The sequence below is a fragment of the Molossus molossus genome, unplaced genomic scaffold, assembly GCF_014108415.1.
Source record: "Molossus molossus isolate mMolMol1 unplaced genomic scaffold, mMolMol1.p scaffold_m16_p_14, whole genome shotgun sequence".
Classification (NCBI taxonomy): domain Eukaryota; kingdom Metazoa; phylum Chordata; class Mammalia; order Chiroptera; family Molossidae; genus Molossus; species Molossus molossus.
The window spans coordinates 73,559,626-73,587,278 of record NW_023425349.1 but is presented as its reverse complement, the minus strand read 5'-3'; the positions used below and the strand labels follow the sequence as shown (position 1 = coordinate 73,587,278).

The following is a 27,653-nucleotide window of genomic DNA, read 5'->3' as shown; positions in this document are numbered from 1 at the left end:
TACCACTTTGGATTTCCTCGTTTATCTGTATGCTCCCATTTCAAGTATTTTCATCCTCATAGAGGAGAGCATAAATTCCCATTTCTTTTTATGTTTTTAATCTGATGAGATGCTTAGATTTTTTTTTAGCTCTATTGAAATATAATTTACATGTAAAATTGTAAGATATTTTAAGTGTACATCATGGTGATTTGGTATATGTATACATTGTGAAAGGATATCTCCTTTCAGTTAAATAACATATCTATCACCTCACATATTCATTCTTTTGTTTTTGGTGAGAACACTTGAGTACTATTCTCTTAGCAAATTTCCATTATAAAATAGTGTTACCAACTATAGTCACCATGTTTTACATTAGAGCTTCAACTCTAATTCATCTTATAGCTGAGCATTTGTACCCTAGTACCAACCTCTTCCTATTTCCCTACCTTCCAGCCCCTAACAACCACTTTTCTACTCTCTGTTTCTGTAAGTTTGACTTTGTTTTTTCCCATTTCTTAAATGCGGACTCTGCACAGTGACTTCTTTCCAAAGAGTACAGTAATGAAAATGGGGGGGGGGGGGGCAGTGAATGACTTTAGAGTGGTGAAACCTGACAAACACTATCCCAGCCAGGTAATCAAGGTTAACATTGACAGTGATATGTCATGTTGATAGATGTACTCTGGATATGCTGTGATAAAAGTGGCACTTTACCCCTGTGGTCTTTCTCTAAAATACCCATAACCCCAGTCTAACCATGACAAAAACACCAGAACAATTCAAATAGAGGGGCATGCTACAAGATATCAAACTGTCAAAGTATCAAAATCAAGGATAGTATGAAAAACTGTCACAGCCAAAAAGAGCAAAAGAAATATGACAACTAAATGTAATGTATCTCTCTGGATGAGATTCTGGAACAGAAAAAGGATGTTAGGTTTAAACTAAAGAAAGTGAATAAAATATGAACTTTAGTTAATGGTAATGTATCTATACTGGTTCATTAATTGTAACAAATGTACAATATTAATGTAATATGTTAACAATAGGGAAAATGGTGTGGAGTTTTGGTGGAAACTCTTTGTACTATCTTCTCAATTTTTCTCTAAGTCTAAAATTGTTCTTTAAAAAATCTATTTTAGCCCTGCCAATGTGGCTCAGTAGATTGAGTGTTGTCCCATGGACTGAGAGGTCCTGGTTCGATTCCTGGTCAGGGCACACACCTGGGTTGCGGACTCGATCCCCCGTAGGGGGCAGGCAGGAGGCAGCCGATTGATGTTTCTCACATCGATGTTTCTATCTCTCTCTAAAAAAATAAATAAATAAATAAATACATACATATTTTTTTAAAAAGTGACAAGATACTTCTAAGAATTTCTAAATTTAGAAGCACTGGAAGAAATTTTTATGTAGATTAAAAAACTTATAAGTTTCAAAAAAGATCTCTAAAATTAAAGGGGAAAAAAAACCCTTGATAAAATACACAGGGTGGGGCAAAAGTAGGTTTACAGTTGTGAGTACATGAAACAGTTTATTCTTTTATTATTTATTAATTATTGTGTTTTTTTCCATACAAACAACTATAAACTGACTTTTGCCCACCCTGTACTCAAAGAAAAAACAATAAATAAAGGTTGATATCATGAATTAATATAGAGCAAATTTAATTTACAAATTTACTTTTTAGGAAAAACTGTTTCGAAATGGGCAAAAGGCATGAAAAGGCAATTGAGAAAAGGGGGGGAAGTGCTTAAAAAACAATGGGAAATTATTTTGTCTAAATGCTACTCAAATAAATAATTATAGCATGAAAGAGATACAGTACTAGTCTATATCTGTTAAATTCCAAAATTATGTAAAATTATATAAAATTTTTATGTCTGGTTTATATAGAATATAATAATTTATACACACACACACACACACACACACACGAGCCTTAGAATGTTGTTCACATGTGACTCTAATAATCTACCCAAAGGCTTGGGCAACTGTTTCTGCAAAGGACCCGAGAGCCAGTATTTTAGGCTTCGTGAGCCACACAGGCTTTACTGCCACAGACAGTTCTGTCAATGAATGAGGATGACTTTGTTCTGCAAAAACAGACAGTGCACCATATTTAGCCCACAGTTTGCCATACTCTGATCTCTCCTAATGAATTACGAAAGTGAGAGACAACACCTGAAACAAAATTACATGTATTATATGAGCTCAGCTATGTAAAAAAGTATTGTGGAGAAAATGTTAGCAGAAACAACATTAAAATATTAACCAGAACACTTTCTGGATAGTAGAATAAAGGCTATATCCCCTGCTTATTCCCAAAATTCTACTTTTGTATGTATTAAAAATAAGAAAATGAAATCCTAAAGCTGTTTTTTTAAATGTGTGCTTTTATCCGTAAGCTAGAGATTCCCAGGCCAATTTAAGATTTGAAAGTATTATTTGTGATATGTTTATGTACATTCAAGAAAATGCTTTGGTTCTCCAATAACGGGCTTCTTTTCACATTCAAAAATTATATTTTAAAATATTCCTTGCTTCTAATTAATTTATATTATGATTCTGAATTTATTGTTACTTATTCATGAAATGCCTCACTTCTTCCGGGGCTTCTGATGTTTTATGGGGATTGCCTACAGCCACATATTGGAAAATGTTGCTTGCTTTTCTAAAGCTCTTTTTAATGACTCATATTATCAAAAGCCTCTGTTTAAGTGACAAAAGAACCACTGTTGTTAGGAGGGCTGTACAATGCATTGCACAAGTTTACCCTGGCAGGCCACAGGCCCTGATCTGCAACTCTGTGTCAGCACTTTTCAGCCCCTCTAGTATGGATACAGATGGGCGTGTGAGCTTCTCTAAGCTTCTCACAGGGCCAATCAAAACATGGAAAACAAAGGCCTTTATAAGCTCAGTGCTGACCACAGTCCCTACAGTATTGCTAATGCCACATTTTTCTCTTAACTTTCCATATAGAGAATACTTCTCACCTGAGAGAAATCAGATTTCATTCAGAGCCTATGACTTCAGCTTATTGGAAAAGGGAATTGCTCACTTTGGAAAAGGGAAAATGAAGCCCTTTTTGCCCTTTCTCTAAGAACTTACAAAACACTCAGTAGCTTTCTGAACACACAGAAAGCAAATCAAGAATTAGTGGTTAGCCTAGAGCAAGGGCACACAGTTGGGCTGACACTACACAGTAAAGAAAAAAAAAAAAAAAAAACACAAATAAACCATTTTCTGAGACCATTTGAGGAAGAGAAATTTGTGCTTGTTCAGTTTCACTAGAACCTCAAAGAGCCCTAGCCTGGCCACCATAAAGATTGTCATCTCCTGTCCTTCACTCCATCCATTACTCTGTCTCAGAAGGACAGGTGTGCTATTATAAGAGTTTGTCGCCATATTATGATTTATATTTATTGGGTTTTGTCTGTTTCTCTCGGTAGAAATATGCTCTTGTGAGGGCAGAAACCACAGTCTGTTGTCATTGTTTAGCTCTGTTTTTCAAAATAAATGCATGAAAAATGTGTTTAATGTGTAAATAAATAGCAGAATAATTTAGTAGAAAGACTGGATTAGTAGTCAGACAATGTATTCTAGTCTGGCTCTACCATGAACTCATTAGATGTATTACTTGAGGTTCCCACTATAACAATGCCCACCCCAGATCAAAAACATTTATTTTAGTTCACAAGTCAATAAACTCGCTGGGGCTCTGCTATGTTTGACTACAGTCAGCCTTCTGGTTGGGGTCAGGTTGGTTCTACATGTCTCTCATTCTGAGACCAGTAGCTACTTGGAACATGTATTTTCCTGATGACTGGCAGAAGCACAAAGAGGCAGCAGAAACACAAAAACCTCTTAAAGCTTCAGCTTGGAACTGACACACTGTCACTTCTGCCCACATTTTATTGACCAAAACAAATCATATGACCCAGCCCTACCTCAGGGGAACAGGGAAATGTACTCCACCAACAGGATACCATGGACAAATAATATAATCTACCACATTACACAAGTGGAACTCATTAAGTTTCCATTTCTGGGGGAAAAGGGATCATTCTAGTCCTGGCTATGCACTGGGTTCTTGTGAGGGTCAAATGCTTTGTGTAGACATTATGTAACTAAAGTTGCTTGGTGGAGAGCTAGACATTGTATAGGCACGAGAAAATAATTGAAAATGGTCATTTTCTTTTCTTATAGAAAGACTACAATCAAAATAATATAATCATTACTTAGCATAAGTTGTACTGTATATGATATATTGTGGGAACAAAATAAAGTTATTAGGTTGGCCTGTCTGATGTTCTTGAGGCTACTTTAAAAAATAAATAAGAATAGCCTGGTGTGGCTCAGTAAATTGAGCATCGTCCCATGTACTGAGAGGTCATGGTTCGATTCCTAGTCAGGGCACATGCCCCAGTTGCAGGCTTGATCATCAGTAGGGGGCGTGCAGTAGGCAGCTGACCGATGTTTCTCTCACATTGATATTTCTCTCTCTCCCCCTGTTTCTCTAAAAAATCAGTGAAAACATATTTTAAAAATAAATAAGAATGACCATGTGAAAAAGAATTGGGAAGTGGAAGAGAATAGAGAGAATAGAAGCTTTAGTTCTATCAACATTTCCTTTTTAGGGTAAAAAGAGTAAAGTTGAAGCAAATATGGCACACACAAAAAAGTCCTATGATAAATCTAGATGTTGAAAGAATGAATGTCTGTTATATTATTTTCTGTGTAGGCTTGATATATTTCATAGTCTAAAATAAAATTTTAAAAATTATTTTCAAATCAGTACCTAGCAGACAAGGAAAGGAAGGAAGATTTTCTGGACAGAAAGATGACAAGTGGTAGGAAAAACAATTTGGTCTTAATGAGGGAAAGCAGTCGAAGAGAAGACAGAGGAATGGCAAGGGACCAAATTAGTTTCCCAAGGCTTCTGTGACAAGTACCACAAATTGGGTGACTTAAAATATCAAACATACATTGTCTCACCATCCTGGAGTCTAAAAGTCTGAGATCAAGGTAAGGCATGGTGGATTCCTTCTGAGGGCTCTGAGGAAGAATCTATTAAATGCTTCTCTCCTAGCTTCCGTGATGGCCAGCAATCCTCCGCATACATAACTCTAACCTCTGCCTCCTCCTTCACATGGTATTCTACTTGTGTGTCTCTGTCTTCATGTGGTCATCTTCCCACTGTGCATGTCTCTGTGTCCAAATTTCCTCTTCTTATAAGGATATCAATTATGTTGGATTAAGGGCCCACCCTGTTTCAATATGACCTCATCTTAATTTCACTAAATGTGTTTGCAAAGACCCACTTTTCACATAAAATCACATTCTTACCTTAAGTTTTTGTCTTAGCTCCAAAGTTCTGAGAGATCAAGATATTTTTACTATTTGGGGCTATTATCAACAAATTTTCATATTTACTAAAAAATGCAAGGGAATAGCATAGTATGTTGTTAACCAATTAAAAGACCTCCTCAGGGTACCTACGAATTTGACTCTGGAAAAAAGGATGATGATTTCTGTGTTTCAATCTAACTATTCATATGCCTCCCAAGCTAATGCACATTATGCTCTGCCTTTTGCCAGCCCACGCTGGGTGACTCACTATCCTGCCCTACTGTCCTTTGCAGAACAGTTTCATCATCCAAATAAAAAACCCTCTGGCTACTACCACCACTGAAATGCTTAAGTTAATTTTTAACCCTGTGCTCTTCAGCAAGTAACTTGAACACCAAGATATGGCACCAATGGTCTGTCTCATATTTTCATTTCTGCTTTAGGAACTTTACTAGTAAAGTTCATTATGTACAAGCTTACAGGGCAGAATTTTTAGTCCTTTGTAATCTATTTTCCAGTTTACAACTATAAAAATAGTGAATTATCTCAAATCATTGCTTAGACGACTTGGCTCATCCCTTCAAAAGTTTGGACTCTACTAAGATCTGGAAACAGCCCACATGTCCATCAGTAGACAAATAGATTTTAAAAGCTGCAGTACATATAGACAATGGAGTACCATGCAGCTGTAAGAAAGAAAGATCTCTTATCCTTTGAGACAACATGGAGGGACCTGGAACGTGGCATCCTAAGCAAAACAAGCCAAACAGAGAAAGACAAGTATCATATGATCTCACTTATTTGTGGAATATAATGAACATAACAGTCTGAGGAATGGGGTAGTCCCAGAGACGTGGACATGGGGTACAGACTGACAATCCCCGGAAGAGGGGGTGGGGGGAGAGATAAACCACAGAACTTATATGCATGTATGCATGAACAATGGACATGGACAACAAAGCTGGGGAGAAGGCGGGGAGGGAGGGGGAGGGGGGAATCAATGGGAGAAAAAGGAGAAACATCTGTAACAAAAATAAATTAATTAATTTTTTAAAAAAAGTTTGGACTCTAAGCAGGAAATGTAGAAGTACTTGCTTTAGTTGCCTGTTAGTGCTGACATACTAGGTCCCTGGTTCTGCTCCCCAGATTCTTTGCCTGGGTTACTGACATGGTATTCTCAAGTCTCTGATCTTAAGTTTTTGTCTTAGCTCCAAAGTTCTAGATTCCAGACTGTTTATAAAAAAACAGGGACCTAGATTATCAGCTGGTATTCTCCCTGGCTCTTCCTGAACTTGACCCCTTGTGTGATGACTCTTATCATAACCACTGTTCCTACCAACCTTATTAACAACTACAGAATTGACTCCAACCTGCCAAAGTCCTCATAGTCTGATTCAGCTCCTGTCCCCCCTATCTCTTATCTCTGTCTTTCTACTCTCAGTCTTCCTTCTACTATGTCTACCCAACTCATGGCATGACTATAAGCATAAAGGAGTGGTTAATGTGACATTTTTTTAAATTAATTTATTTTTTATTAATTAATTTTTGTTACAGATGTTTCTCCTTTTCCCCCACTGATTCCCCCCTCCCCCTCCCTCCCTGCCCTGTCCCCAGTTTGTTGTCCATGTCCACTGTTCATGCATACATGCATATAAGTTCTGTGGTTTATCTCTTCCCCACCACCCCCCTATTTAGGGGATTGTCAGTCTGTACCCCACTTCTGCGTCTCTGGGACTATCCCCTTCCTCAGACTGTTATGTTCATTATATTCCACAAATAGGTGAGATCATATGAAACTTGTCTTTCTCTGTTTGGCTTGTTTCACTTAGGATAATACTTTCTTTTTTTTTTATGAATTTTTTATTTATTTTTTTGTTACAGATATTTTACCTTTTTACCCCATTGGCACCCCCCCACCCCACCCCACCTCCGCCCCATCCCCGGCTTAGTTGTCCATGTTCATTGGTCATGCATACATGCATATAAGTTCTGTGGTTTATCTCTTCCCACCCCCTCCTCTGAGGGATATCAGTCTGTGCCCTACTTCCATGTTTCTGGATCTACTGTATTCCTCAGACTGTTATGTTCATTACATTCCGTATATAAGTGAGATCATGTGGTATTTGTCTTTTTCTTCTTGGCTTCTTTCACTTAGGATAATACTTTCCAGGTCCCTCCATGTCGTCTCAAAGGATAAGAGATCTTTCTTTCTTACCGCTGCATAGTACTCCCTTGTGTATATGTACCACTGCTTTTTTATCCATTCGTATACTGGTGGACACTTGGGCTGTTTCCAGATCTTAGCTATTGTAAATAGTGCTGCTATGAACATGGGGGTACATATATTCTTCCTGATTGGTGTTTCAGGCTTCTTAGGGTATATTCCCAGCAGTGGGATCACTGGGTCAAATGGAAGTTCAATTTTTAATTTTTTGAGGTAGCACCATATTGTTTCCATAGCGGCTGCACCAGTCTGCATTCCCACCAGCAGTGTATTAGAGTCCCCTTTTCTCCACCCCCTCGCCAACACTTGTTTGATGATTTGTTGATGGCGGCCATTCTGACAGGTGTGAGGCGATACCTCATTGTTGTTTTAATTTGCATCTCTCTGATGATTAGTGATGTTGAGCATTTCTTCATATGAATGTGACATATTTTTAAAAGCTAATTATTCCAACTCACAGTACCCTCTCTGTTGGAGCCTTATATAAGACTCCTAGTATATCTATCTCACTGGATACAATAATCACCAAGTCGATAATTAGAATATATGCATTTGCCAACTCCAATATAGATTGGAGTTAATTCTGCAATGTTTTCAATATTGGATAATTTTAAACAACTTTTAGACACAATTGAGACTATTTATAGCATTGACAATGGGTATGCCTTAAAGACTCTCCTCTGTAACCCTAATTTTATTACTTCCCTTAAAATTTGGTGTCCACAAAGTATTTAAGAAAAGCTACTGTGAGTTGCCTGGATGTTTTCCAAGCTCTGGATACCATAGTTAGTTACATGGAATGTGGAATGGGCTAGACATCTTGGAATTGTTCCTGTTAAACTAGTGTAAGCAATTGACCCGATAGCTTTGATAATTATTATTTGTTTAACAAGTTCCTATGAGGAAAGCTATGCAGTTGTCTTGTGAAGTAGCTTCTTAAAAGGCTTTTATTTTGTCTGGATATGATAAGGATCATTACGTGGTATGTCTAACTGACAACTTAGTGCTCTTTCAGTGGATAGAAACTTCTATGGGAAAAATAATTAGACAATAAGTACCAATGACTTAATACATGCCATGTTTCCAATTCAATTTGCTTTGATAAAAATCAAATAACCACCAGGAACACAAATATTTATCAATAGTGATTAGACAGTCTGTTAAAATTGGTGTTCTCAGTCTCTCCAAAACACACATTTGTCCTTTGTATGACCTACACATTGTCAAGAGGTTAACAATGTTGAAAAATTCCTGTGGTATTCTTAGTTTTTATTCTATCTGGCAGAGAAACATCAGGATCCTTAATTTTCTTTTCAACATAGCATGTTCTTTATTCACAATCAATGTTCCTCTGTCTTGATCAACAAAATAAGAAACAGATTTTTAAATTCTAAATGTGCCATAAATTCATAACATTTTTCCTTTGAAGTAAAATGTTTTATATGTCTACAATGAAACATGAAAAGAATTCATATGATCAGAAGGCTTAACAATTAAAAGCATGATAATTTGTCCTTCAATGGACAAAGATTTTAAAGGCAAAACAGTATTGTTACAGAGTTTGGTAAGTGGTTTTTAAATGTGCTAGTTTTTATATTATGAAATATATTTCAAAATATGATTCAACCCTAAGTGTAATTATATACCACATTTCCTATGTGCAAAATTATTCTTTCCTATTTAGACATTGTTTTAGTTTTACATTTTAACTTGATATCAGGTATCCTGGCACCAAGGTTAAATGTACCTTTAAAAAAGATAAGTTATCTACTCCAATAAAACCATAGCAGATAAACTCTTTTATCAAATGTGCCAAGTACATGTTAAATCATAAAATACCATAGGACTAACTATAGAGGACACCTTCCTACTTTCAAAATGACTGTCTTTATATATATATATACCTAATGTGTTTTCAAATGAGACTTTGAAAAAAAGAATTTATTATTAGTAAGATGTGACAATTAATACTAGTTACTAAAATCAAAAGCATACATAGGTTTCACTTCCTTCAGCGAGCTTTGGCTCTTTAAAAGAAAAATACAGCCCTGGCCAGTTTGGCTCAGCAGTTAAAGCATCAGCCTGCGGCCCAGAGAGACCTGGATTCGGTTCCCGCTAAGGGCACGTACCTCAGTTGCAGTTTGTCCCCGGCCCTGGTTGGTCGTGCGGGTGGCAGCCACTTGATGTGTCCCTTTCACATTGATGTTTCTCTCTCTCTCTCTCTCTCTCTTCCTCTCCCTCCCTCCCACTCTATCTGAACAAAAAAATGGAAAAATGTCCTCGGGTGAGGATAAAAAAAAAACAAAAAAAAAAAACTAAAAATAAAAAAAATAAAAGAAAAATACAACAGGAAGAAAAAATATCAGATTATAACATCAAGAAAGGAAGTTAGATGCCAATTCTAACACATCATCAGGGAGATGGAAGTTTCTAAAAGCACTATATTACATAGAGTCCCATTAGTCTGTACAGTAGCGTGTTGCTACTAAAAAGCAAAGCAACGGACTACCATTTCTTCTAAAGTGACTGATAGCCTAGAGAAGCTTCCATTGTCATCTCCTCTCCCCAACTTCTTTCTTAGACCTTCCATCCCTTCCACCACATTTATGTACCTTAGCCACTTCACAACCTTTCCTCTCCTCTCCACCGTCACTGTGTCATCTTCTTTGCCTCCTTCGAACTGATCTTTCCCAGGGAGCCTATTCTGAATATGTTCATCCCCACCTTAGCACTGCAGCCTCACTCTCAACACTCAAGGGATTACATTCAGCAGTTGTTCTGTGTGAGTGTATAAGAGTTTGGGTTCCAGAGTCATTCTGCCTGTGCTCAAATTCCAGCTGTGCCCTTACTATATTGTGAGGCAGGTTTAACTAGCCTCATTAAGCCTTGGTGCCCCCATCTGTAAAGTGAGGTTTATAACAGAATTTACCTAATAGGGATATCGTGAGGACAAAAGGAGGCAATACAAGTAAAGAACTCAATACAATGCTGGTAGAGAGTAAACACACAGTAAGTACTGGTTATTATTATTGCCATTATATTTATTATTTCACCAACACAAAGGCAATTCTCTTTAGTGCAAAAGCAAACTTTTTAACATTGTTTTGTATTACCCTTTAAGCATGGTGACTGCACTGTTTGAACTAAAATCAGAACAAATGATCTGGCAAATCACATGCAATTATGTGGCAGAGAAGCAGAAGCTTTGAAATACAAACAGTACCAGGTGATTCAAGAAAGGGAAATCTCTATATCCGTAAGTCCTGTGTTTTGTTCTTTTAATAGATTGAAGTAAAGGAATGATTTGGAGGAGGGGGGGCGTTGAATTGATAGGCAAGTAAGGTAAGTTTTTTTCCTTCCTGCATTAGATGCATAAATATAGACACTGTACAGTGTACTCAGTTATGCCATTAAAGAAACCCTTACTTTCACTCCCCATAACTTATTTTGAGGACAATATCAAGGGGGAAAAACCTTCCTAGTATTAGAGTGTGAGGGGCCAACAGACAGAAGGGAGAGGTGGGGGGAATAGACTTACTGTCACGTGGAAACCAGAGCTGGAGGGGAGCTGTTGACAGAGCTGGAACCCCTGGTGACAAACAAAATGGGCTAGAAGGAGTATGGTGTCTCACATCTTCAGTAACTGTATCTGAGGACAGATTTGACAATTTTGACCATTGCTTTTAAGTCTGTTAACTGAATTATTTTAGAAAATTCTAGCTTAACTCTTAGAATCACATCTGGTTAGTTGTAACTTTGTCAATATCTTAAATGTGTGTTTATAGTATGTAAGGACCAGGACCTTTGAAACCCTGTCATTAAGGTAACATCAGAAAGAAAGAGACAGAGACGAAGAAAAAGGGAGACAGAGAGAGAGATGTGCAGCAGAGGATGGGCAGAAAGTAGCTCGAACAAGGCCTGGTTGTGACAGAACAGCCTCCTTTCCTACTTAAAGGAAATTGCCACAATAAACACACCCTTTCCGATGTAAATGCAGCAATATATTCCAAAGTCAAATGCAAATGATTTTTTATTATCTTTCATCTTTTGTAATTCATACCTCTGTCCCCAAGCATTTGTCTGGATAATTGAAAAGTGTTATAACAAATTTCTTTCATTGAGTCTCCATTTCTGTCAGGGCAGATGAGCTATGAGACCTAAGGCAGACATTCCATGTAGCTAAGAATATTGTGTCTCTTGGGTCATCCATTGGTCTTTTCCTGATGGCTGTGCCCTTTTAGGGTCCTTCCCAACCCTGAATGGATAAATACATGTGCACTCATAGCAACAGAACGGCTCCAGATGGCCTTTTGTTTTCATGCCCCAATCTTTATAATCTTCACACTCTTCTGACATTGCTTTATTTTCGAGGTGAAATATTTATATCCCTACTGTACCTTACAGTCAAACTTCAGTTCTCAAATATCCCCCATCTTGAACAATTCAGTCCTCGACCAAGTTGTTCACTGAAAAAAATGTCTTAGTTGTTGAACAAAACTTCAGTTTCGACCTGGCAACCCTTTCAAGCTGATACCTCAGTATGACAAAAAGCTTCTCTTAGGCCACAAACAAAAGAGAGAATATGAGTCAGTTTACTGCTAAACCTCACGTTGTTGATATGAAGAAACTATGCTGTGAATATTTTGGGGGTTTTTTGTTTTGTTTTTTGCTTTGTTGCTGGTGAAATGGACAACTAGCACAATTAAGAGGCCATCAAGAGTGCTAACGCTGTTAAGGGTGTGGAAGTGCTCACAAAACAATGATCACAGGCAACTAAAGAGGTAGGAAAATTGTTGATTTGAATAAACAGAAAGCATTTAGTTGGTGATGGTGATAGCATTTCAGAGGCAATGATATGTGAAAAATCGAAGATGCTGTCTGCTGACTTCCTGAAAGACACCCCTAGAATGAGTGCTGAAAGTGATTCATGTAAGGCTAGTAGGAGGTGACTCAATAAGAAAGAAAATTAGCATTTGATTATAGATTAAACAGTATATTAAACATGTACTATACACAAGAGGCTAAGATGGAATCACTTGGTGGTCTGGAACAGACTAATTCAATTTACATTATTTCTAATGGGAAAAAAATGATTCAGTTTTCAAACAAGTCACTTCTCGAATAGCCTTCCAGAACAAACTAAGTTTGAGAACCAAAGTTCCACTGTATTTTGATAGCTGATTTATTGTTATCGCTCATATTGTGCTTTTTAAAATGACACTGCTGGGAACCCATTAAGACTTTGTATCGGAAGAAAAAAATTCATCCTGGGCCAGGGCGACAACTAGGGCCTAAAAGGTGAAAGCACATGGTCAGTTATCTACTCACCACCAAATACACCCACACCATCATTTATGTCAGTATTATACAGAGCATAAAATTAGGGCAGAAATCATTAAAGCTAGTTAAGGTACCAGTTTTTCATTTTACTATTTTTTCTACTTTAATGTATGCCTGAAAATTGCCATCATGAAAAAAAAAAAAAAATTTACATGAGATCAGAGAGACCATCTCAGAAAAGCAGACAGTGATCTGAATGTTATCCTCTGATTTCAGATTACTGTGGGTAGCACTCCTAGATTTAGCAGAGCTCCGATGTTCTTCTCTCCAACCTTGGGGAGCTTGTGCGAGGAATTTATTTTTAGTGTTCCTTCAGGGACAGAGTGCCCAATTTTCTGTCGAGGTGGGCCAGACATGCAATGTCATATATTTTATTTTCAAACTAGAGGGCAGCAAGGTAATGAAGAATATGAAGATTTTAACATTGGACAGACTAGATTTAAACTGTCCTATCTCCATATATAGGGAAAATTACTAATTTTCTCTGACCTTTTATTCCTTGTAAAGTGAAGTTAATATCAGCTTCACAAAGTTATTTTATGTAAAGTGCCTACTGATATGTCTAGCAAATAGTGGATTCCCAATGCACTTCCTTCCTGTCATAGTTTCAGTTACTAATCATATAACGTGTTTAAGAAATTCCAAAGACGTCTAGATATAACTTTGAAAACAGTTTAATTCTCCAAAACAATAATATGAACTTGGCATATTCAGTCACTGAACATTATTAATAGAAGGTCTATTAATAGAGGAGGAACTTATGTCTTTAGACAGATTGGACACCACATTGTGTGGTGTATGAGATAAGACAGTGCACCCTCTTAGGGACATGGATTCTCATCTCCACTCTTTCATAAAGTAAAGAGTGCCTTTCAAAGGGACACTTAAGCATTTTTAAGTTATCCTCTTGTTTTTTATTTCTCACCTGAGGATATTTTTCCATTTATCATTAGATAGAGTGGGAGGGAGGGAGAGAAAGAGACAGAGAGAAGCATCGATGTGATAGAGCCACATTGACCGGCTGCCTCCCGCAACACCCTACCAGGGCCGGGACGAACCGCAACCTAGGTACGTGCCCTTGACTGGAATCGAACCTGCGACTCTTTGGTTCGGCCGACACTCTAACCACTGAGCAAAACTTGCCAGGGCTAAGTTCTCCTCTTTCTAAAATATAAAGAACAACCGGCATAGAGACTGAAAGGCATATATAAAACTAATAATTTGATATATTACTATATAGAGAAAAGTCGGACTGGTTTTCCTCAGATATGAATACTTTCCCTAGTGAATTTTGACAAAGTAAAAACACTATACAAATGCAAGGTTTTGATTCTGAATCAAATGTCCTTGGCCAGAGGCCACAGCAAATAATCATGGTGTGGGGTGATGGAAGCAGGATTGTGAATTAAATGCAATAAGGAGTTGCAAATGTGCTCCAGTCCATCACAGAAAATAAGCAGTGTGGGCTGTTGGGTGTCAGAGACGGCAGGCCCAGGCCTGGCTCTGCACCTTACAGTGGCCTTGGCAAGTCACTTCACATCTCAGAACCTCATTGCCTCATCTCTAAAATAAGGCATATTTATTTTTTAAATTGTTTAAAAGTTAACTAAGAAGATGCTAGTAAAATGTTTCTGGCATGTAGTAAGTGCTTAAGAATCTATTTTATTCATGAATGTCTACTTTTAGATATATTATACCAGCTTTTTACAAATAATGTTAATTTTTCTCGGAGATAAAATTCAAAATTTTCCTTTTCATGTTTATTATTCATTTATCATTATGTGTGTGTAAGAAAGAGAGAGACTACATACTTGTATCACTTTAGAAAACAGCAAAATCTTTTTCTCTTTTTTTAATTGAATTTTTTAGGGTGACATTGGTTAATAAAACCATACAGGGTTCAAGTGTACAACTCATTAAAACATCTGCACACTGCATTGTGCACTCACCACCCAGAGTCAAGTCTCTTTCTGTCCCCATTTATCCCCCCTTTGCCCACTTCCACCTCCCCTTACCCCCCTTTCCCTCTGGCTATCACCACACTGTTGTTCATGTCTGTGTTTCATATATATAATATTTTTTTGCTTAATCCATTCCTATTTTTTACCCACCACCTCAACCCCTAACAGTTCTCAGTCTGTTCCATGTATTTATGCTTCAAACAGCAAAATCTTAACAAAATAGCAAGAAGACAGCATTCATTATGGCTGAGCAGTCATGGAGGCAACAAAGGACTCACCAAAGATGGAAGGGATTTATGGATTGGGTGACTCTCAGTAAGAAACTGTTTTTTTTTTCATCAAAAGCCACAGGTGTCTCTAAAGCCCTTCCCACCACAGCCCCAGTCACAGGCAATTTGTGAAGGCACCCTGGTCAAGACAATTTGCAACTCCCCCTTAAATGGCAGAGGAGTCACACCTCCAGCATATCTGGAAAATTCAAAGCTAAGGAAAGAAATCGCCAGCACAATGCATGTAGTGACAACTAAAGACTCTACATTTGAGATGCTACATTTTGAACAATTGCCAAAGAAGACAGAATTCTCTTAAGTGGAAAATCAGCTTTGATTCAAGAAAGTGACCCATAAACCTGGGTATAGGATGTGACCCAGCAGTCTGACACAGACACAGATCAGCAGGTGAGCCAAAGCCCAGATGACAAGGAGAAATAAACACACCAACACAACAACCAAGACCCAGTGTTCCCTGGATCACATTTATCATACCCTAATGGACTAGAATAGACCACAAGCTGCTGTTCATTTCTAAACCACTCTGTGGTGTGTGTTGCTTTTGCTGTATGTAAATTAAATGTGCAGATAAATATATTTTTCCTATTGTTTAGGTTGAGTTTTTCTCAAGAGGGCCTACAGTTTTGTTAAGAAAAATCAGGTGAGCCCTGGCCAGTTTGGCTCAGCGGTTAGAGTGTCGGCCTGCGCTCCGGAGAGACCCGGGTTCGGTTCCCGCTAAGGGCATGTACTTCGGTTGCAGTTTGTCCCCGGCCCTGGTTGGTCGTGCGGGTGGCAGCCACTCGATGTGTCCCTTCACGTCGATGTTTCTCTCTCTCTCTCTCCCTTCCTCTCTCTCCCTCCCACTCTATCTGTACAAAAAATGGAAAAATATCCTCAGGTGAGGATAAAAAAAAAAAAGAAAGAAAAATCGGGTGAACCGGTGTGATACCATACAACATTTACAGAGAAACTTGCTTATAACAGTCATAATCCTATTTAGGGCACCACCTCTTATGCACACACTACCAGTATTGATTCTCCCTATTATAATTTGCAGGCCTCTCACCACAAGATGGGCTTTAGAACACTTACATAAGTTGGCTATCTCTATTTAGGGGTTCAATATAATCATTGGTGCTCCCAGAACAGTACTGACACTAGGGCTTTATTGATTTAATAGGAAAAGATTATCTTACAATCTCAAGGGCAAATTTTAAAAGCAAATTATCTGTCTTTACACTTCATCTGTCTCATAAGTCTTTCACAATATTTAACTCCTTATTTTTCTCCTTCCTTTCTATCCTCACATTCTCGTTCCCCAAAAGCTATTCATCTTATCCTCACCTCCATCAACAAGGAAATCATTTATTTAGCTGATGAGACTGGTTGCCCCAGTTTACTTTCTTTGTAAAGACAGACTTTCCCCACAAAGGAATCACTGCCAGAAAGCTCCAGAACCACCACCACCCCCACTTTCCCATGCTTGGAGTAAGAAAACCCAGATGTGTATCTGGGCCTGTAAAGGCCCTGGCCTGAGAAGGCATGAACCTTTGAGACCAGAGAGGAAATGCTGTAGACAATAGCAAACGCTGCACAGTCCACAAACACTCAACTTTTCACCACACCCATTGGTGGAATTTGTTACCAGTAAACACATATTGCTGTAAGTAACATTTTTTTTATTACAGATAAAAGAGAAAAATCATCTGTTTTGAAAGTAAACTTGCTTCAAAATGATACATATAAAAATTGGTTATTTTTGCTTCTCTAAACTAAATCTAAATAGGGAAACCACTGGCCACCTAAAGATTGTTCATTTCCATGTACCTTGAGTGTGATCTCTCTCCAGAAACTCAAAAAATGGGCAGTAATTTCAAATTACATTGTAAAATAATGAGGACCGAGAATATGATGGAAAACCTATGGGACACTGTTTGAAATTTTTACCATAATTCTCTAGGAATTATATCAACATATGAAATCTTAGGGTTTAGAGTTAGCCTTACTAAGCAACAAAAAGTGTTCAACAACTAACATAGGTAAAATAATAATAAGGATAATGAAGAATGAGGAAAAAGAACAGTGAAAGTACCAGCCATACTTCACACTCTGAAGCAGTCCCAGCCTGCTTCCCCATAGGTGACACTGCCATAACTCTATGAACTTCCAGACATTTCTCAGGTTCCTCTTCCTCCCTGCTAAGGTATCTCTGGACTCAGTCAAGCAGCCGTATCTGCCTCTCTCCATCTCCTGTTTAATGATAAGCAGACCATTTAGTCTTTCCAGCCCTCAAAAATAGTTCACCTCTGGAGTGTGTGGGCTCCCCTGGTTTCATGTTCTGCAGCCTCTAGGTCAAGCAACATGCTCTGGAACACGGTCCATTGCCATATGCTTCCAGTTACTTGGAAAAGAAAGTGAAAAAAGAAAAGAAAAGAAAGTCAAGCCTTGACCTTCAGGCTTACTCCTTATTTAACCTCTCTAAGCTTCCGTTTTCTCATCTATAAAATGGACTAGACCTAGCTATCCCAAATGGTTGTTATGTTTAAAAACACTTCATATAAAACAATTAGAGTAAGGATTTAAAACATTTTAAGTACTCCACAAAGATTAATAATAATAATAACAAAAATAATAATTGCAATAAGAATAAAAGTAAATAATTTCACATTATGAAGTATTAACTTCATAAGCAAAATGTTGTTCACCTATTGCAAAATATGAGCCAATAAAATTTATAAGAGCCTTCCTCCCCAGAATCCACCCTTGTTAAAACCATTATAGGATTAAATTGGCCTTTGGGGTCTTCACAACCCCTTTTCTCACTCTCTCTCTTGCCCTCCCTTTCCCCTACACCAAGATCCTCAGTGGACCTATAGAAAACACTAAATTACTTCAAAATTTCTCTCTAAAAATTTTCTCTTCTTCCCTCCTTAGAGTTCTCATAAACTAGGCATCTCACTATTCTACCAGTTGTGAGAAAGGGGGGCAATTTAATGAAATTAACTCATAATTTACAATTACTGTATGACAATCTATCAGGCATACTTACTTTACTTTTCTAAAAAAAAAAAAAACTTAGCCCCCAAAGACTAGCATAATTGGTCAAGTGCCCAAAGATAAAGGTTCCTTGCTTTCTTTTATTTTTTAGTAAAAGAGGTAGATAATGTAAAAGGTTTGAAGCACAATGTCTTTCTTCTGGGCTTAATACTTCACCTTCAAATAAAAGGCTATGACAAATTCTGATTTATCACTGTTTCCACTGATCCCCAGCATGTACTCCTTCTATTCCCATCCAAGTATACCCAAAGAACAAGAATCAAAAGTTTAGTTCATCACTTTTAAAAGAAGATCAAATCTTGTTTTCAGCCACACCTCAGTCAATGCATTTCTCCATGGTATATTTTATCTTTTAAAATTCTCTTTATTATTTTGAAAAGAATAGGTGCTCATGATAAAACATTTAAACACACAAGATACTACACAAGTTATTTTCTCACTGACAACAGAACTCTTCATTTTATTCTCCAAACATAACTGCCATCACACTTTCTTATGCAGCTATTTATCATAAATATGCATATAGATGTACACAGTTTTTCCAAGACTGAGAAATATAAACAGTTTTTTTATTTGGCTTTTTCATTTAACAATATGTTTTTTAGATCTGCATATATAAACCATTTTATTTTTTCAATTGTATTTTATTCTATTCTTCAGATATTCCATAATTTATTGATCAATTTTCCTATTGATGAACACTTGAATTTTTAAAAATATTTTCTTATTAAAAATAATACTGTAATGAACTAATTTGCATATATGTTTGTGCATATCTGTGAACATATCTATATAACAAAGATCTAAAATTATAATAAAACAGTAAGTGTATTTTGAGTTTTTATATTCTCAGCTTGCCCTCCCAAAATTTTTTCAATTTAGAATTCTTCCAATAGTATACAAATGTAGCTTCTTTTGCATATATTTTTACCCAGTATTTACTGTAGATATCCCTTACCACTGGATATGGCTGCTGTTGAGCTAATTGTCATGTGTCTCAAAGACAGACCACATGTTAGGACACAAACTAAGTCCCTACAAGTTCAAGAGGATTGAAATCATATCAAGCATCTTCTCAGATCACAATCGCATAAAACTAGAAATCAATTACAACACAAACAATCATATGGAGGCTAAATAGCATGTTATTAAACAATAAATGGTTTACCAAGGAGATTAAGGAGGAAATTTAAAACTTCCTGGAAACCAATGAAAATGAACACACGACAACACAAAATCTATGGGATGCAGTGAAAGCAGCCTTGAGAGGGAAGTTCATAGTACTACAGGCCTACCTCAAGAAACAAGAAAAATTTCTAATTGACTATCTAACCTCACAACTTAAAGAATTAGAAAGCAAACAAAAAGAAAGACCCAGCGCAAGGAGAAGGAATGGAATAGTAAAGATCAGAGCAGAAATAAAAGACATAGAGACTTAAAAACAATTCAAAAGATCAATGAAACAAAGAGCTGATTCTTTAAAAAGATAAACAAGATTGATGGACACTTAGCTAGACTCACTAAGAAACAATGAGAGAGGGCCCAAATAAATAAAATCAGAAACCAAAGAGGAGAAATAACAACTGACACCACAGAAATACAAAGGATTGTTAACAAATACTATAAACAATTATATGCCAACAAATTGGACAATCTAGCTAAAATGGATAAATTTCTAGAAACACACAGTCTCCCAAAACTGAACCGGGAAGAGATAGAAAACTTAAACAGACCACTAACAACTAAGGAAATTGAAGGTGTAATTAAGAATCTCCCAGCAAACAAAACCCCAGGCCTGGACAGCTTCAAGGGATAATTTTACCAAACATTCAAAGAAGAATTAATACCCATTCTACTCAAACTATTCCAAAAAATGCAAGAAGGAAGACTTCTAAACTTGTTTCATGAGGCTAGCATAATTCTAATTCCAAAATCATAAAAAGACACTACAAAAAAATAAAAGTGCAGACCAATATCCCTGATGAACATAGATGCCAAAATTCTTAACAAAATATTAGCAAATTGGATCCAGCAATACATTAAAAAAATTATTCACCATGACCAAGTGGGATGCATCCCAGAGATGCAAGGCTGGTACAATATTTGCAAATCAATAAATGTGATACATCACATAAACAAAATGAAAGATAAAAACTATATGATCATATCAATAGATGTTGAAAAAGCATTCAAAAAAAGCCGTCACCCATTTCTGATAAAAATGCTCAGCAATGTGGAATAGACAGATCATAGCTCCACATAATAAAGACCATGTATGAAAAACCTGCAGCCAACATCATACTCAATGGGCAAAAAATAAAGCATTCCCCTTAAGAACAGGAACAAGACAGGGATGCCCACTTTCACCATTCTTATTTAACGAAGTACTGGAAGTCTTAGCCACAGCAATTAGACATGAAGGAAAAATAAAAGGAATCTAGATTAGAAAGGAGGAGTGAAACTGTCATTATTTGCAGATGACATAATATTGTACATAGAAAACCCTAAAGACTCCATCAAAAATCTGGTAGATTTAATAAATGAATTTGGCAAAGTAGCAGGACACAAAATTAACTTCAAGAAATCAGTGGCATTTTTATACACCAATGATGAACTCACAGAAAGAGAAACTAAAAAAAAAATCTTATCATTGCAGAAAAAAAAAAAAATTATGCTACGTAGGAATAACCTTAACCAAAGAAGTAAAGGACCTATTTGCAGCAAACTACAGGACATTGAAAAAAAAAATCGAGGAAGTGGAAGCATATACCTTGTTCATGCATTGAAAGAATTAACATCATTAAAATGTCCATACTACCCGAAGCAATCTATAGATTCAGTGCAATCCCCATCAAAATACCAACAACATATTTCACAGAATTAGAACAAATACTTCAAAAGTTCATATGGAACCAAAAAAGACCTCGAATAGCCACAACAATCTTGAAAGGAGGGACAAAGTAGGTGGGATCACAATACCAGATATCAGGTTATACTACAAAGCTAATATAATCAAAACAACCTGGTACTGGCACAAGAACAGGCATATAGATCAATGGAACAGACCAGAGAACCTGGAAATTGACCCAAGACACTATTCTCAATTAATATTTGACAAAGGTGGCAAGAGCATACAATGGCGTAAAGACAGCCTCTTTAATAAATGATGCTGGGAAAATGGAAAAACTACATGCAAAAGATGAAACTAGACCACCAAATTACACCATACACAAGAATAAACTCAAAATGAATAGAAGACTTAAATGTAACGCATAAATCCATAAAAATCCTAGAAGAAAATATAGGCAACAAAATTTCAGATATCACATGCAGCAGAATTTTTACTGATACACGCCTAAGGCAAGAGAAGCAAAGAAAATAATTAATACATGGGACTACATCAATCTAAAAGGCTTCTGTAGAGCAAAAGAAAGAAGCATCAAAATGGAAAAGGAATCCACTATATGGGAGAGCATAATTGCCAATGATACATCAGATAAGGGGTCAATTTTCAAAATATATAGAGTACTCATACAAGTCAACAAAAGGAAGACAAAGAACCCAATTAAAAAATGGGCAGAGGACCTAAAGAGACACCTCTCCAAAAAGGACATACAGATGGCCAAGAGACATATAAAAAAATGCTCAACATCACTAATCATCAGAGAGATGTAAATTAAAACAACTATGAGGTTTCACCTCACACCTGCCAGAATGGCAGCCATCAACAAATTATCAAACAACAAGTGCTGACAAGGATGTGGAGAAAAGAGGACTTTAGTACACTGCTGGTGAGAATGCAGACTGGTGCAGCCACTATGGAAAACAATATGGTGTTTCCTCAAAAAATAAAAAATGGAACTACTATTTGAACCAGCGATCCCACTTCTAGGAATATATCCTAAGAAGCCTGAAACACCAATCAGGAAAAATATATGTACTCCTATGTTCATAGCAGCACTATTTACAATTGCTAAGATCTGGAAACAGCCCAAGTGTCCATCAGTAGATGAGTGATTAAAAATGTTGTGGTAGATATACACAATGGAACACTAGGCAGCTCTAAGAGAGATCTCTTATCCTTTGAGAGGACATGGAGGAACCTGGAGAGTATTATGCTAAGCAAAATAAGCCAGTCAGAGAAAGACAAATACCACATGATCTCACTTATTTGTGGCATACAATGAACAAATAAGCTGATGAACAAAGTAGACCCAGAGACATAGAAAGGAGTAAGATTCAGACTGACAAACCTCAGAGGAGGGGGAGGGGTGGGAGGTGATAAACCAAAGAACTTATATGCATGTATATGTAACCAATGAGCATAGAGAACAATGCAGGGGTAGGGGTTGGGAGGGCAGGATCAAGAGAAGTGTGTCAATGTGTGAAAAAGAGAAACATCTGTAACAAAAATAAATTAATTATTCAAATAAATAAAAATAGTTACTGAATGTAAAAAATAATAAAATATGGGACCTTCTTTAAAAATTGTAAAATATATATGGTTTAACTTTTTTTTTCTTTTTTTTTAACCTCACCCGAGGACACCTTTGCATTTATCTTCAGATAGACCAGGAAGGAGAGAGGGAGGAAGAGAGAGAGAGAAACATTGGTGTGAGACAGACACATGGAATGGCTGCCACCCACACGACAACAACTAGGCTGGGGACAAACTGCAATTGCGGTAAGTGCCCTTAGCAGGAACCCAACCCAGGACTCTCTGGTCCGCTGGTCAACACTCTACTGCTGAGTCAAAGCAGCCAGGACTATTTTTTTTAATTAGCAAGCAATGTTGGAACAAGATATTTGCCTACTTTTTATGCATTTCAGTACCATCAGAAGAAAATAAAAGATTCAAAATAAAAAACAAAAAATTAAGGGTACCTTTGTGATGGGTGGTGATTAGACTTCTGGGGGTGATCACTTTATAGTACATACAGATGTCAAATTACATTGTACACCTGAACCATATAATGTCATATACCAATTTCACCTCAATTAAAAAAAGTGTACCTTAAAATAATGTGTGTGAGAGATGAACTGGATCAGAAAAATGTTTCCAGTGAAGGGTAGAAATATTTTTTTTTGCCAGTATGTGTAAAAATTTTCCCAAGGTCACAGCTCTGAAGGACAATTTGCATTTGAATGCAAACATTGGTATGTTTGCTTTAAAAGATTGATTATTTTATAGCTACAACTCATAAAGCCTGTGGTCGTAAAACACCTCACTCTATCTTGGAGGAACACCACACTGTGTAAATAGTAGTGTCAGGTTCTACCTCAGCTAAGACCACTCTGACTCTAATATGACTGAAGTCCACTCTGTACCCAAGTAACAAGGACTACTTCTATTCCCACATAACAGATATGACCTCTAGCTTGCATAGCAAAATAGAAGAGAACATTTTGTTTCAAAAAAATAAATATTGTTAAAGGATGAGAAGTTCCTAAAAAATAAAAATAACTTAAAAGATAGAAGTAAGCATAATATTGGTTTGGGACATTTTTATTTGTTATAAAGAGCTTTAAGTTTAAAGAGAGAGAAAGGCAACAACTCTATCTTAATTCCACATTTGCAACTTGCCAGGATGACCACACCCCGGCTGCTCTGTCTCTACAGCGTCGCTTGGTCACAGCTCAGTCCAATTGACTTCACTGTCCTGTTTGCCACTTTCCAGTCATACTACACAGATCAGCTGTTTGCTACTTTAGAAGTTTTTAATCTCTTACAACTTAATATTCTACACATACTATCTCCACATTTTGTCTTTCCATTCCATTTTTAATTTCCTGAAATTCAGGATTGTGGTCTTCTGGGGAAAAAAAAAAAAAAAAGACTAGACTTAAAGTCAGACAGGGGTAGATTCAAATGTTGCCTTTTAGTTGTGACCTCAAAAAACGTCCTGAGCTTTTCCAAGTTTATATATATATATATATATGGTTTTTCTAAAGTATATATGTTCATGAAAAACTGAAAAAAAATTATTACACAAGTGTTTATAAGTTTGGTGTATTTTTTTTTTTTTATCCTCACCCGAGGACATTTTTCCATTTTTTGTTCAGATAGAGTGGGAGGGAGAGAGAGGAACAGAGAGAGAGAGAAACATCGACGTGAAAGGAACACATCGAGCGGCTGCCACCCGCATGACCGACCAGGGCCGAGGACAAACTGCAACCGAGGTACGCGCCCTTAGCGGGAACCGAACCAGGGTCTCTCAGGACCGCAGGCCAACGCTCTAACCGCTGAGCCAAACCAGCCAAGGCAAGTTTGGTGTATTTTTGAATGCACATGATACATATATAAGTTTTAGGAAATTAGAGCATAATACAAAATGCATTGGTCTGCAATTTGCCCTGTTTTTCTTTACAACATTACCAGGAATCCAGCCTCTGCCTACTCATCTCTCTACAAGACTGTGAAAGTCACCCTTTCTGTCACTGTTTCTGTCACACTGTCACTGTGCTTGATACTTGAAGGGACTTCTGCATTTTGGTTTTACATCTTTGTCCCTCCACTCGCACCCATTTGTCCTACTTTTATCCCCTAGAACAACATAGGCAAATCTAATCCCTTTGCCATATGGCAGCCCTAAAACATTTAAAGTAAGCCTTCGTATCTCTCTGGCTCTTTTCTTTTCCAAGCTAAGAAATTTGGGGTTTTTGTTTTTGTTTCTTCTATTTCTCATCCAATATTATATCTGAGTCCTTAGTCATCCTAAGAATAGCATCTGCTGGCTCTTTAGCCTCTCCTGTCCCTGGAAACTGCCCTTAGTCCCATATCTTACCTGAAACCCTTATCTTCTCAGCCCAAACTCATCTCTCTTCCCCAACTCCTACTGGACTTGAGTCTGTTTTCATTTCTCTCCTCAGCTAGACTGTAAAAGGTATGTCTTCTATTTCTTTTGGAACAAACCACCTCTCCACTCTTCACCTCTGCCATCATCTTAGTATCTCTAAGATGATGAGATAGCTTAAAGTATCTCTAAGCTATCTTTAAATTAGTTTGGGTGGACACAGTCTTAGCGGAGAGTCACCGTGGTTTCCTACTTCAACAGTGCTTGGACGGAACCCAGCGCTCAACCCATCCCCCCCAGCCACCTGATCCAGCCTTTGGCCACCTCCTCATAGCGCCTCAGACATTCCCAAGGCCCCCGCTCCAGCACTGTGCAGCTGCCTCTCCTTAGCCACCCACCATGACGTCCACCGCAGCCACCTTGCAGGTGCCAGAACTACCATCAGGTCTCCGAGGCCGCCATCAACCACCAGATCAACCTGGAGCTCTACGCTCCCTATGTCTACCTGTCCATGTCTTACTACTTTGACCACAATGATGTGGCTTTGAAGAACTTTGCCAAATATTTTCTTCACCAATCTGATGAAGAGAGGGTATATGCTGAGAAACTGACAAAGCTGCAGAACCAATGAGGTGGCCGAATCTTCCTCCAGGATATCAAGAAACCAGACCTGATGATTGGGAGAATGGGCTGAATGCGATGGAGTGTGCATTACACCTGGGAAAAAGTGTGAATCAGTCACTACTGGATTTGCACAAACTGGCTACTGACAAAAATGACCGTCACTTGTGTGACTTCCTTGAAACTCACTACCTGAATGAGCAGGTGAAATCCATCAAAGAACTGGGTGACCACATAACCAACTTGTGCAGATTGGGGGCTCCTGAAACTGGCACTGCAGAGTATCTCTTTGACAAGCACACCCTGGGAGACAGTGTCGAGAGCTAAGCCTTAGGCTGGCTTCCCACAGCCACAGGGGTGACTTCCCTGGTCACCAAAGCAGTACATGCATGTTGGAGTTAACTTTACCTTTTCTATAACTTGTACCAAATCATCCACTTATATCTTTTCATTTGTACCATTCCTTCAAATAAAGTAATTTGGTATCTCGATAAATAAATAAATAAATAAATAAATAAATAAATAAATAATAAATAAATTTGGTTGACTTTAGCAGTTCTTTCCACTTTTTATATAACCAATACATTTTGTGTGCATTCTTTCAATCTTTAAAACATTGTCATAAGCAAACTAATAAATCAATCAAAATGTATTATGAAGTGAAACAAAAAAAGGATCAATCATAAATGACAACTGAATTCATCTTCTGAACCCAGTTTTATTTTTTCAAAGTGTATGTGTACAGCATTGCTATCAAAATGATCACTCTGGAGTCAGGCTGCTGAGGTCCATATCCCAGCTCCTTGCCAGTTGTGTGACCTCTCTGTGCTTCTGTTTCATCTGTAAGATGGACAGGACAGTAACCACCTCATGGTTGTTATAAAGGTTACATGAGTTGCCACTAATGCATGTGAAGTGTCTAGATCAATAGTTAGCACTAGGCAAGCAGTGTATGTGCTGCTGTGATGATAATAAAGATGATGATAATAATGTGTTTGGGAAAATCTCTTTTCATCTTTCTGGGTATCAGTTTCCTAACCCGTAAAAATAGAAGGAAGAGGAAGTGTCGATAGTAGTGACAGTAATGCCATACAACCCTGGAGCCCTTGACAATTTACAAAGCACTTCCATATGCAGTTGTTCATTGGGAAATGCTCCTCAGTATCTCCCATGCTCTCAGCTAACCGGATTTGCTGGAACAGCTGACCAATGTGCTGCAAAGTGTAAATACTGACTCTGGCCCCTGGCCTCCATTTAAGCAGAAAGTATCAAAGGCCTCAAATAGTCCATGCCTCCCCCAGTGACTAACTTGCTATCTGTAACATCATTTAGACCTATGAAAGCTGGACTCCCAAATGCACTGAGGACTGGGAAGAAAGAGACAGGGAAATAATAAAGGCATTAGTATTTATTGAGCATTTACAATATAGATCATTATCATGTCAATCGTATTAAGTCTTCACAAGAATTTCTGTGGAGGATTTTATTGCCCATATTTCTGAAATAATTTCCTCATAGAGGTTCAATACCAGTGCCAAGGTCACACAACTACTATCTAAACCATGATGAAAAGTGTGACTGAGTCCAAAGCTTGAATTTATGCTCAAGTTCCATGTTATCTTACTGAGATTTGTAATCTACTAGGGTTGCATGTTGTTTATTTCTTTAACTTCCCTGCTAAATTCCAAGCCCTAAAGAGCTCTGCTTGATAAATGGCATCAAGAACATAATGAAGTAAGGGAATTTATTTTTTAAAATTTATCTTTATTGTTGAAAGTATTACAGATGTCCCTTCTTTTTTACCCCACTGATACCTTCCTCCCCACTCCCACCCACCCCCTGCCTTCACCTCACTGTTTGCTATGTTCATTGGTTATGCATCTTTGATTTATTTCTTCCTACCACCTCCCAACCCCCTTCCCTCTGAGGTTTGTAAGGGAATTTATTTTATTTTGAACAACTAATCTATAGATGGCGATATCTTGCAATCATGACTGACCCATTCTGGCACTCATGATGAAAGCTTTAATGCAAAAATGTCACTGTATTTTGA

General features: G+C 37.5%; 1 pseudogene; it reads left to right on the top strand.

Moving 5' to 3' along the window:
* LOC118629337 overlaps positions 1–25,927 on the top strand; it is a 43,502-nt pseudogene extending 17,575 nt beyond the window's left edge.
* Positions 25,928–27,653: the final 1,726 nt, after the last annotated feature.